Source organism: Chroicocephalus ridibundus, chromosome 1 (genome assembly GCF_963924245.1).
Source record: "Chroicocephalus ridibundus chromosome 1, bChrRid1.1, whole genome shotgun sequence".
NCBI lineage: Eukaryota > Metazoa > Chordata > Aves > Charadriiformes > Laridae > Chroicocephalus > Chroicocephalus ridibundus.
Genome location: NC_086284.1, coordinates 59,270,659 through 59,283,980, shown reverse-complemented (window position 1 = coordinate 59,283,980; position 13,322 = coordinate 59,270,659). Strand labels below are relative to the sequence as shown.

Genomic DNA, 13,322 nt, shown 5'->3' with positions numbered 1-13,322 from the left:
CAGAGCTTTGATGGCAGCCCTGTATAATCACTGTCTCATGCGTGTGATTTTGGAGCGATTTGTACTCATCAGTAGAGCTTGCCAGATTTCATATGAAGAGGATGAAGCTGCCAGCTCACATCAATTTGCTGTAGTCCTACTCTGCCTAGTGTCTTCCTTCAGAACAGCCAGCCATTGGTTTGCACAATTATTTCTGCACTGTGCATCCAGTGACTGACGGTCTTATTTGAATGATTTCTGCTCACAACCATCTCACTAAATAGTTCACGTCCCAAACCAATTGCCAGTGGTTCTTTCTTCGTTATGAGCATGATCCTGGTGTGTTTTATTATTATTTCGGAAGCAGTGAAGGATCAACCCTGTAAGAGGCAAGTCAGTGAGGGATTTACTTTGGTATTATGTTAATATCAGAGTATTTTAATGTAGGTGTGAAACAGCTGTGAATGCTGTTTCTCCAGCTCCCAAACCCTCTTCTGATGCCCATTTCAGGACGGATCTCTAAATTGTGATAGTAAAAGTTGACATTGCCTTATGTATTAGCATGCTTATGAATTTCTCTTAGACTTACTTTCGTTGCTTCTTAAACTCAGACGATACTACTACATAATTATTAGCTATCCCTGTTTGCCGGGAGCAGGGGTGAGATTAAAATGCATTGGAGCCTGGGAAGCAATCTTCAGGTGGGAAACCCCAGAGAAATGCAAAATTTTCCCCACCTTTGTAGGCTGAGACAACAACCTCCCCATTTGGCTGGACCACGGCTAGAAACGTGACACTCGCTTTGCACCTGAGTATGCAGAGACACCTTAACAGAAGTGGTTTTGTGTGATGACTGCTGCATATATGCTTAAGGGGCAGGGTTACGTCTTCGAGCTGAAAGCAACTCTTTGTGAATACATAAATCACAGAAGGACTGTGATTGTGATTGTATCGTGTCCAGTGGACGTGATACAATCTACACAGCATGTCCGTCTCTGAAATGAGTCATTATTTTGAATAATGATCCACGCTTGTTCATTTTCATGTGAACAGTTATGAGGAAGGTTTAGCAGGCAGGTCTTACTTCAAGCTTTCAGCCCCTCCTCAAGATCTGCCAGACTGTGAAGTTTAAAGAGCACTGACAAGAGCCATGTGAAATGGGAACAGGGATTGATGACACATGATTAAACAGAGCTATTGATCTGTGTGACAGCTGGCATAAGTAACAGTGTGGTCTAACCACAGTGATGCTCCTCTTCCTCTCCCTTCCCTTGCCAGCCATTTTCATCGTGACTTCTTTAGTGACTCTGCGGGGGGCCCTTGATCCCGGTCTCTATTGCAATGCTGATAACAGCCCCACAAGTGAAGGAATCAAAACTTTCCGTAAGTTCACTCAAATTTACAATGAATATGATGTAATACGACAACTGGTGTTTGGCAATAAGCACAGTAGGGTTAACCCTGTCCCAGACTGTCACTGCAGAGCATTACCTGGCAAACGTAAGAGGTGGGATTCTCTCTAACTTAGATGTCCAAAGTCCAGATGTCCACATCTGGGCTCGTCACCCTTGTCTCTAAAACAGATCAGGTGAATCTTACCTCAGATGTAGGATTCAGATCCAGACTGTAGGCATCTAGATTCAGGCATCTAGTTGTAGGGGTCCGCATGTTAGATAGATGTCCAGGCTCCACAGTGGTCATCGGAGCTCCAGGCAATATAGTCAAAGGAGTCTGGAGAGCTACTCAGCCGATCAAATATAGGGTGAAATGGGATGAACTGTGTGCTTTAAGTGCTTGTTTCCTTTTACTGACTGTAAAAGGAACCAAGACTGACAGATTCATATGTAGTCGTCTACATTATAAATGTCACAGGATGGGATTTTTACTGTGTTTAATGTCAAATCTCGTATTTACACACGGAGATAGAAACAGTCTGAAAAGGTTTTGGCATGCACAAATACAGGCTGGCAGCAACGTAGTACTTTTGAAATGCTGCCGATAAATTTTGCGCCCTCTTCTGGAAAAAATGTTTGGCACATTGATGTAATAAAATATATTTAAAAAAGGACGTCTGTACAGTGAAGTCCTCTCCTCATTTTCCTAGAGCAGACTGGCACAATGAACAACTTGTTAGATGCTGACTGTTCCTTTACTTCTGATCACTTACAAGTACTGGTACATACGGCTCCTGAATTGTGACTTTATCTGCTGAAGAAGTTTATAACCAGACTGTGGTCTCTTGTGAAATATGACTTCCAAGTGAATGCACCAAAGCACAATGAAAGCAAAGATTTTTTAAAGAAAAGTCTATTGATATCTGCTCACCTTGAAAATCCAGAGCAGAAAACGACCCAAGGAGTCTGAATACGATCTCAACTATGGCAGTTTTACAGCGACATCACTCGATTAGCGTCTACCGTGTTAAGATTTGTGCAGCTCTGAGTTCATAATCAGGTCCTATATGCAGTCACAGGAAAGCAAACAGCTATTATTATTTCACTTGTAAGAAGAAATAGCACTTTTCAGGGCTACATTGCACGCCTTATCTCCCAGAACAAGCTGAAATGTGGCAGACGGATAATGCAAGCAAAAGAAATGGTTGGACCTAGCGACTCTGACCTTGGAAGAATGGTAATTTCGGCTAGCAGAAGAGAGCTACCAGTTCGCCCACTTATGTGGGAGGTTCATTGTCTGAAACTTGAAACATGTATGAAAAGGGGCATGAGAAGAGTATGGACAACTTTCCAGGTGGGATCTGCATATTCCTGTCTCTCAGTGGTTTCGTCTAGTTCAGCTGAATGACGCCACTTCCAAAATTCTCATTTAAACAGGATAAACTAAAACAGAGCAGGCGGTTACTGGAGTCCCCAGTCTGTATGCTCTCAGCAGAAACGTTTGCGGGGTATCTGCTTTCTGCTGATACTATGCGGTCACGTGTCGGAGATGTGTGATTGCTCAGAAGCTTGCTGCACGCTGGCTAGAGATCAGCAGCTGAATAGCAAATAAACACTTATATCAACAGATGGATTTACTGTGCTAAAATTGCAAAGATCACAAACTACTCTTTGTACTGCTGACAGACCAATAATGTGCATTAACCCTGGCCATAACATCTTTGGCAGAGACTTAGCCAATGGTCTGAAAAGGATCACTGGGATAGTCAGTTCCCTCCAGTCATTTTGAGCTTCAGAAAGAAAAGAAGCTTTGCCAGGGAGAAGAAATGATTTTGTGAAATCAGCTGTCCTTCCGGCCAGTTCTCTCCTCCAGCCTGGATAAGGCAGGATGGAGTCAGACACTGGCCTGACTTTAAGCTTTGCTGAGCTGTTAGGTGTTAGCGTTGCTTGCTGCCCTTGAAAAGGGAGGAGAAATGGGGCAGTGTATGGACATGCAAAGACGTGGACCCACCATGTCTTCTGGGGAAAAGGACTAACACTGGAGTATATATAAAAATTTCACATCCAATCCTTTTGCCATTCCAAAAAGGGCAGGCTGGGTCTGAAGCTGCTCTTACCCATAACTGCACAAAACCAGCTTGTTAGAAATGCCCGTATTTTGCACCAGTAAAGATCTAGGGTTCTACCGTGCAGCTCCTAGTTGGTGCTGAGCACTGCAGCAACCACCAGCCTTCCCTGCGTGGTGGGCAGAGTAACACAGGGTTAGCAGAGCCCCAGCAGCCCCTGCTACCCCAAGAACCATGAGCCAATCCCCTGAAGTGCAGACCTCGCAGCTGTGGCCAAGCTCTGCGTCCAGGGAGACTCGACTGCGCCCCACTGCCTGCTTTGCCTGTGCAAATTGGTGGTGGCTCCCACCTCCTCCGGTCCTGAACGGCAGTTGGGCTTCCTGCACTCCTGCTGCTCTTGGACCTGAACGCATTTTGCTGATGGGACCTCTCAGCGACAGGGCACCTAGGCTTTCCTAGGGTGGGAAAAATCTGGGTTTTGGCAACTGAGTTTCCTGTGAGTTCCCAAACTCCGCACTGAAACTGAAACAGAGGAATAGGTCTGTTCATGCTTCAATACTCCTTAAGAGCAACGTGGGAGCATGGGGATGCAGAGGCTGCAACAGGAGTGGAAGGTGAAAAAAAGTGAGAAGGCAGAAGAAAGAAAATTATGTGGAGCCAGGAGCTGGGGAAGTGTGTGCCACTTCGGAATATGCTGCCCGTGGGCAGGGAAAACACAGGCATGAAAAGTAGGAGCAAGCCCTGAGGAAAAACCTCTCAGCACATAGGAGTGTTTTGCCACAGAGCTAGGAAGGCCCAGCAAAATGAGATATATGGTCATTTTGTAAAAAAGACTTAAATCTCCACATAATAGAGCCATGAATATGGAGGAATCCATGAGGAATCCATAATACACAAACTACAGATCTCACCTACAAGCCATGTGAGCCACCTACTCCTTTTGGGTGGGATTTATCTCTCTCAACATAGCTGTCTGAAGTTTAAGGATTTAGCCTAAGCCACTGACTCTAAGCTCCATATCTAGTGGATGGACACTTCCAGAAGATGATCTATCCTATTTACCTTGAACAAATGGCCCTCTGGGAACGCCTGTCTGTTTTCACTCACTGCAGAAGGAGTTTAAGGTGGTTACCTTAGATATCCCCTTTAGACTGCTAAAATTAGTGAGGTGAGTCCCACCTCCTAAGCATTGCTGAACCCAAGACATGATGTTGTTGAAAGGAGTGACTGTGTCCATGCGCCTTTGGAAGAGCAACTTTCTGGACCAGTGATAAGCTGCACACGCTGACCACAGTTTGGCATCATCTCCTGTCTGTGGACAGACCCTGTGGTCACACTTGGGAAGGTTTTCTCTCCTCTTAGACGATCCCTGCTCCCGTGGCTGGAGGAGCCTGGCTGTTGACTAATAAGGTACAGACACGACCAAAAAATCTGCTTTCAGCATAACAAGTGAGTTGGCTTTTACGCGTGTGGAAGAGTATGGCCGCAAATTAGGGTGGAATCAAGGTATCGAACTGCAGACAGCTAGAACACAGTGAAAAGGTCACTTCGAGGAAGGGGAAGGAATACACCTTTGTTCATTGTCTTCCCAGGAGCTGCTGGCATTTATGTAATTCTCTGGCTGTGTGCACCCTGGCTGCCAGAATACGCAGCTTTTGAAGCATCTTTCTTTACCCAGGCAGGCAGCAGGTGGGATTGGTGGGCAATATCCTCGCAGCAGGAATCTCTCCGATCTGCCTTTCAGGGCTAAGGAGCAGGGACGCTACACTTCCTCCATGATTGCTCCTTAGGGAAGAAGATATGACTGACCAGTACTTTGGGAAACGCAACATTTGCATTTACTGCGTTATTTATGATAGGGTGAAATTTCACACTGTGTTGCAAGTCATCTGGAATGTGTTTGCATTGACATGTCCTCTTACTGCCCTCAGTTGAATTATGGCCATCTCTTCAGGTATCTGTTTACGTAGATCTTGTTCTTTGAGTCATTCACTACATCTGGGAGGATGACAAGGCAGGATACTGCCACTCTTGTCTCTGGTACCAGGTCCTTCTGGTGCACGGCAGGCGGTGAGGGAGGGAGGCGAGGGAGGGAGGCAAGCGAGGGCTTTACCACTCAGTGCTTGCAGAATTGGGAGCTGATTAACATATACCTCTAAGGTGGCCACTGGGAGTAGCTCTGGACCTGCGCTTGCCACTTTTTAAGAGACTGCTACAGTTTTTGGTGTGGAATGGGAGGACTCGATGGGAGTTTTTGAGACAATGTATTCTGTGCAAAGTGGTCTGTATGGAAATGTCTGGGTTTTTTCTGTTCTTTGGCTTTCAGTGGGGTAGTAGGAAAGCTCCAGTGTGAATAGTTGTGTCCTAAAAATAATGCTTTTCCCAGGTCTACTGGAAACTTTGCTGTGTGAGTAGGCCTGAGCATTTGTTGGTCAAGCCATCAAGATGCTCTTCAGCTATGTTATCTGACAGGCTCCTACATCCATTCGTTTGCACTTCGCAGCGTCTCTGTGGGGGAGGGAACGGCTTTTCACCTGCTTAATTTCCTACCTGAAGTCCTTTGCTACATTTATACTCTTCTGTCATCCCTTTTGTTTTTCTTGCATATTTATTTTTTTCCCCTTTCACAGCCCTGAGCCAAGACTATGGATCACTCCTTCCCTTTGTACTGATCCGTTCAACTTTACCCCACCTAGTTACTCTTTACTTTTTCTCTTGCCTTGGCATTCTCTGTGCTGTGGTGAAGAGTTTCAGATGTTACAGGGCAAATATGTCCCCTGTGATAGCACACCTTATATTTCAAGGAATGTTATTTGCTGCTCCTGAAGATTCATATGTCCCAGCTGCACCATAATTGTAAAATGACTGCAGGGGTTTTCTGGACCTGGGGATTCATTCCCATTTTGATGAGAGAGAGGAGCGCAGGGACAAACATGCTGGTCACAGCATAAAATGGCCATCTGCCGCCCTCTCACAAGGTCCCATAAGGCTGTCCCTCGCTGTCACTTCTAAGGCAAGCTCCATTCGCAGCGACAGCGGGTAGCACATTGCTTCCTGGGCAGGAGGCACGCCTGTGATCTTGCAGGGGAGAGACCTGTGTGTGTGGGAAACGTTCTGCCACTTTTCTCCTGCCACTGTAAAAAGCTGAGCTGACATGGTATTGATTTGTTACACCTGCCCGTTTTTCCCTATACATGTGTCTGGTCCTCCTGATGGTACTTTGTAAACGCTACTTTTATTATTTGGAATTGGTGAATAAGTCTGCTTGACCTCCCAAGCATCATTTCTCCAGGTATTATTACATTTTGGCCTTTCAGCAGATTTAAAAGTAAATCATAGTAAGTGACCAGGTCGGTGGTCCTTTTCAACACATGAAAGCATTTGTTTTCCTCACACCATATCACTCTGTTTCTCACATCTGAGCCTTGCGGTATTTGAAACACAATTCTGTATCTTTCTCAATGGCTTCGGTGCTTATATTTTTTTTCTTATGAGTGGATCTTTCAGTTGCCCCAATATACTATATTTTCCTTTCTAAAATCTTCCCTAACTTTATCTAGTATTTAACATCTACTATACAACGCATAACAGGCTGGCCTTGAAGACCTGCAAGAATCCCATGTTTGAACATCCCAGCACTAGTGCATGGAGCTACTCCTGCCCTCTGCTCAGCCCTTCTCATGCGTGGTCTCTGTAGGCACAAGGAGGGACAAGAAGGCAAAGCTGCAGAGCAACGCGTGTGTTTAATTGCCGGCGTTCAAATCTGGGGCGGTGCTACAGATTCATTTCTCTAACCTTGACCACTTCACAGAGGTAAGGAACATTTAAACCTTTATTTAAACTTAAACTTTTCCCCTGGTGGCGGAGGGGAGCCCCACTAGTGGAATAATGTTTGTGGCCCTGTGCTATCTAAAGGGCTTAGCCGAGGAAAGGGTCTTGGTGGCCCTGCCTCGGTAGTGCTTCACCAGTTCTCAACTGAGGCACTTGTGATACTTGGGGTAACTGATCTAGTACCAACTGCTGCTAAGATAACCAAACTGTGCCTCTATGAGCTTTCTTCTCAAATTTACCAGACTTTTTTTTTGGCTTGAGTACAGGGCACTTTACTCCCTGGAAACCTTTACGAAAATTAGGCTCTTCAACTCCTTTGTATTCCACACTCCTGAAATGCAAACTGCCTGGGAACATAACATATGGACTCTACAGCCAGTGCTTTCAGATTATGGAGATAAAATTATCTGCACAGGCAGCTACAGAAGGCACACAGATACTAAATGACCATTACAAACAGCTCACACTGACCATTTGCCAGCATGACATATAGGTGACTAAACCTTCCTTTCGAGAGGTGATCATCCTAGCTCTACGATGAAGCATCACTGAAGAAACTTGCACTGTTAAAATGCGTCTCCTCTAGCACAACTTGAGCAGACTAAAATTTCAGAGGGTAATTTATGCCAATTCTCTAGTCTCTCTCTATAGGCAAGACAGAGACAACAGAGGGAGAGGACATCATATCCAAAAATAATTGTCTGAGATAGGTGGGGTGAGTTGCCTCTTCCTTTCTCTTGACTGTAGGGAAAGCAGAAACTAGTTATTTAATTCTTATTGTCTTCTTTGCATCCATTTTTTGGACATGAGAGGGTTTCCATCTTCAGCTGTGACAACCCGATACCTCCAATTATACAGTATTTGAAAGAAGGTAATATCTTTTTCTTTACGCTTGCAGGATGGTGATCTATCTGACTGGGGAGAGACAGGATTAGTTATTTGCACTTTCTGCATACTTACATGGACGAGAAATCCCTGATCGGCTAACCTTCAGTGACCTTGAGCTCTGTCATATACCTTTGAGAACAGTTTTCCTGCAAGCCAGCCATACTCTGAACAGTGCTTTCTAATGAACTAATTACTAACCTGTTTATCTCCTTATTTACTGGACTGAGCAACTGCTGTGGGATGCTTTGGGTCTACAAGTGATAAAATCTTCCTGGTTTTATACAACTTCTTTCTATGAACAACTTCTTGGTAGAAGATTTATCTTACTTCCTTTCCCATTTTAACACCTCTTTGTGCCCCCATCACCTGCCGAAGAACATAATGTTTTCTGTAAATAATACTTAACTGTATTCAGGATATCTCATTTTACTGTATATTGTTCTCTGTTCTCACAGAAGTCTCTCACAGAGGTTTGGACTCTGCAGATACTCTGGACACAGTTCTTGCAAAACTGGTTATGTCTAATGTTTTGTAGCCGTTCCAAAACACCTTCGGCGATATCTGCTCTCTCACCTATTTTAACAATTTCTCATTTATTAAGTTTGAATGCTCTGTTGCTTGTATGGGCTTTATATTTATGGGCTGACCTCAGAGAGTGAGAAGCATGTGGCAGTACTCTCATTAAGAGCAGGAGTTAAGCAGAAGATTGCAGGGCGGGCTGCCTGGATGCGTAAAGCAGAGGTGAGCAGTCTTCAGAAACACTGAAACGGGATTCAGGATCAGCTTGAAGAACAAAGGAGGTGCACCCTCATAAAACGATACAATAGCTCAGGATTCAGATCGAGTTCAAAGTACATGAAACACCAAGGTGGTTTAATTTTGGATTTTTTTCTGTCTGCTTTGAAGAGGGTAAAGATCTGCCGAGCATTTCTTTCACAACACCTTTGTGACTAATACCTTTGGCAGGTCCCCACTAGCAATGGCTTTGCTATCGACTGAGAGAGCGTTGTTGTGAGCTGTGGAGTCAGCTGGGTTGGTCGCCGTGAGCACTGCGTTCATGCACAGCTTTGGTACCTTCCTAAAGGCGTAAGAATTATGGGCTGTCCCTGCGTAGCTAAAGGCACTCCTGGGGATAAGACGGTGCTCTCAAGCCAAATTTGCGGGGTGGCTTATATCTAACCGCTAGCTATTGCTAAAGCAAGTTGTCCAGGATCTCACTGTATATCATTTGGTTTGGATCTCTTCCAGATCCTAAGTGGCGGCTCTAAGCCATAATTATGAATTGTAAGGTAGGTTTTTTCAGTGTTTTTATATCATGACACTGAATATAAGGTTTCCACATCCCAGTATAGCATGTTGGCATGTGTGGGAGAAGGTGTTGCCTATTGATAAAGCCAATCTGTGGAGCCTACTGTCCTCAGAATTACATCGCAGTTTACATTTTGGCCAAACTAATTAGTTATCTCCAAAAGAGATCCTGGAAGTGAACTAAATGACATAGTGTGGACAACGATGGTGAGGATAGTGAAAGGCCTGCTGAAGACCCAGTGGCAATGTGGGCAACTCTGCACCTGGAGGCTTCAGTCTATGAGAAGAGGACCCCAAATAGCCAGGAGCCACCTGCAGTAACTACGTTGCATCTGGAGGGGGCTAAAACACCAATAAGGAGCCCTACTGCTGCTTCCTTATATTGGGGCAGGGGTGCAGCTCAGCCAGCTTTAGCTAAAAGATTTACCCCAAATTTGTCATGCAGATTCTTATAGTTTGCAGAGAGAGAAAGAGACAGTCCCAAAGGATGATTCCATCTCTGGACAGGGGAATTACAGTAGACAAAACAACTAAGGAGCAATGCATGTACATAGGCATGTGCGGCTAGTGCCATTTTAAGTGCCCTGAGGTATCCTCCAGTGCCTTGACTGCGGCATGTGCGTCTCCTGTACCGTATCTGCCAGGTCTGTGGAAAGTCTCAGATATTTTAAGGGGTTTAAGATGACCTATATTTAAACACCTCTGTTGTTCCCTTCTCTCTAAGCTAGATGCGCTCTCCTCTCAGGCCATGATTCATCCAATTTAATTAATAAGTGTAACTGCCCTGTGCTTTCCCTGCAGAGAGGACTGGAGAGAGGTACTCAATTTACCTAAAATTTGATCCCATCCCCTCTGGAGATGTCTATACAGTGCTGAAGCTGAGCATAAATGCTGGCTGACAATGTTTATTACTCAGATTACAAGTATGATTAGAGATTATCCTATTTCTCACGGTCTGCCCAAAGAACAAACTGGTAAACTTTAAACGCCTCCTTTTTTTTTTTCCCCTAACCAAGCAGACAAAATGACCAACGTCTCAGCGTGCCACTGCAGCTTGGGCTTCTCTTTATCCACTGAGTGCCATGGGAGTCCAAAACCTCAAAGGTCTCAATTTCGCCTCTGAGCCTCTCAGCTGAAGGAGCAATTCACCTTTTAAGATAAGACACCGTCTGCTCAAACTCTACAACACAAGAAGGTTCCTTACCTGGGATCACACAAAACTGTAGCAATACTGCAGTTACGCCTGAGACAAGGTCAAACGGCCCCAGTGTGTTTGGAGAGAATCACTTACTCCTCTGAGCACAAGGCTGGGAGCAAGAATGGCCAGATCCCAGCTTTTGCCTGGGACAAGCCAGTTCACTTTTGTGGTTCACTTTTCTGTACAATAAGGTATTACTTCAAAAGCATATATGCTTGAGACTCAGTTTTAGATAAATTTTATCATGAAAACCTCCGCTTGCTGATAAAATCTCTGACTTGACTTAAACATTATTTCTTTTAAACTGTCTTACAACAAGAAGTAACCCTTAAAGTATTTATTCATCTCCTTCATAGAGCTCAAACACCTCTCCAGATAAGGAATGCACCCGAGAATTGATTTCGCGTTAAGATTTGATTGACGTTCAGGGCAATACCATAATTCACTGAATGGCCTTTAGAGGGAAGCAGATCCAAAGAATCCATGGAGAGCGCAAGAGGCAAGCATTTTGCAAGAACAGAGTGCCAGATCTTGGTAAACAAAACCGAAGCTGAGACAGTTGGCTTGTTCTCTGTGTCCATGTGTAGTACAGGGTGAGATTTGAACACCCCTCGTATGATTTGAGTCTGAAAGCTCTCATAGAGCAAAGGAAGCCAGGGCTAAATTATCTTAATCTGCTAGTGTCAGGAGGCCTTGCTTCTTTGTTATCTGGGGACTCTTCCTTTAGCCTTCAAAAGCTCCCTTGAGAGTAGGATTTGGGAATGATAGAGAACCACAGGAGCATCCAGGGCACCATGCGAGTGGTACTCATTGAGCCTGGAAAGAGCTACCTTCCTGTCTGACATTGTAAGGCATGGGTTGTGGTAAATCTGTGACCTGAAGCTTCCTGACTTTCGTCTGCTCTCCTGTGAGGGATCAGGCAAAAATGTTGGCTGCAAAATATCCAGATACAGACTTAGAGCCAAAATCTTAAAGGGTGATTTTTAAATACTACTATGTGAAGGGCTGTGATATGTGTGACGTTGTGATTTTACCTGTCTGAAGATTACTTTCAAGATCTTTAAAGATCAGAAATGGCAGGAAAATCTCTGTGGGTAAAGTTCTGTGCCTTTGCTATATCCACTTTATGTCTCGGTGGCACGTTGATGGGGCAGGAATTCCCCAGTGAGCGTTCCACCAGTGCAGTGTACCTGTGTGCCACGCTTCTGGCAGACCAGAGCTGTTGTTTTACTGGGAGAAGGCAGATATCCTATATATAGCCTGGAATGAGATAATGAATTTGAAGCAGTCTTACAGAAGTTCATGCCATTTTCTGTACGTGCGTACTTCTCTATAAAGAAGGTCCTAGCAAAGAGTTCTGGCATAGAACCTTGCTTGCCAGTTGTACAACTTCATGGCTCAGTTTAGGCCACACCGACTGGCTCTCCCCAAGACCCATCTGCTTTGGAGTGTGCCATGAGCAATCCTGAACACCATTCTGGCCTGGTTTATTTTGTGCCACAGACGGAGCCTTCACAGGCTCACGGAGGATTTGTAAATGGGCAGAAGCCTGGAAAAGGACAAACCGGGATAAACTTGAAAAAAACCCAACACAACAGAAACAGCAAGGAATTAAAAATCCATACACCTAACAACAGTTGTTGGAATTTTTTGGAACAGTGAAATAAACTATTTGTAACTACCTGTAAGGCAATGAAGAGACGCGTAACAGCCAGTACAGATAAGCCAGTCAAATCAATCTGATTTCTTTCCTGATAGAATAGAAAGTCTTCTGGGTAGGAAGCTGTACCTAAATGTTGTATACCTTGAGTTTTTTACACTCAATCAAAACAATACGAAGTTTACTGAAATCACCCTAAACAGGACGCCAAAAACCCGCTGAGTCACCAGTGGCTTTTGGTCCTTCATCAGCATAGGTAGCAAATAGGAACGCTGTTATTGCTGGCCAAGCTACAACATGAGCTATTGAAACTACATGCATGTAAATTAATTCCCAATTCTGTCACATTATTTGCAAGGCTATTTTTAGACTTGCGCCTGGCTCCCTGACAGCCCTTGCCCTCTCTGAGTGCGGGTGCTCCCAAAGCCAGCACACCAGGGTGCTCCCAACTAAGGCTCCTCTGGAGTTCCCAGGCTTACGAAGGGAGGTGCTAGCCCCCTTTCAAATGAGGTGTCATGCCCCAGACTTACATAAACCCGGGTTAATTACATCAGTCTTGGTGTATACCTTTTCACTGATGTCACTGAGGGAAGCTATAAGAAGATTAACGAGTGCTGGGTGTAAGTTTAAACTTTAATCACATATGTTAACAACCAAGGGTTGTGCAAGACAGGACTCCAAATGAAATGTGTAAACAATGTTTGATAATATTTTACATGTTGTGGAAACTTTACCGGGTTTGTATTCTCTTACATGTCTTAGTCATAATTGGACTGCACGTCCTAACAGACTGATTTTAGGTCTTTTGAGTCTCAAGAAATGAGTTAAATTCATAGGGAAAAAAAAAAAAAAGACAAACAACAAGGTTCACATTCTCAGGTGTTTCAAAGACAAAAAGGATTATCCACTATAAAACCTCTCCCCCTTCCAAGTAAGGTCCAGTTGAACACTCCAGCATAAAGAGCAAGAGGAACTGGAGAAAGAAGAAACACCTGTGC

General features: G+C 44.4%; 1 protein-coding gene across 1 annotated transcript in view; it reads right to left on the bottom strand.

The window, feature by feature from the left end:
* Positions 1 to 13,322, bottom strand: part of CLDN10 (claudin 10) — a 63,326-nt gene that overhangs the window by 28,498 nt on the left and 21,506 nt on the right. The window lies entirely within an intron of this gene.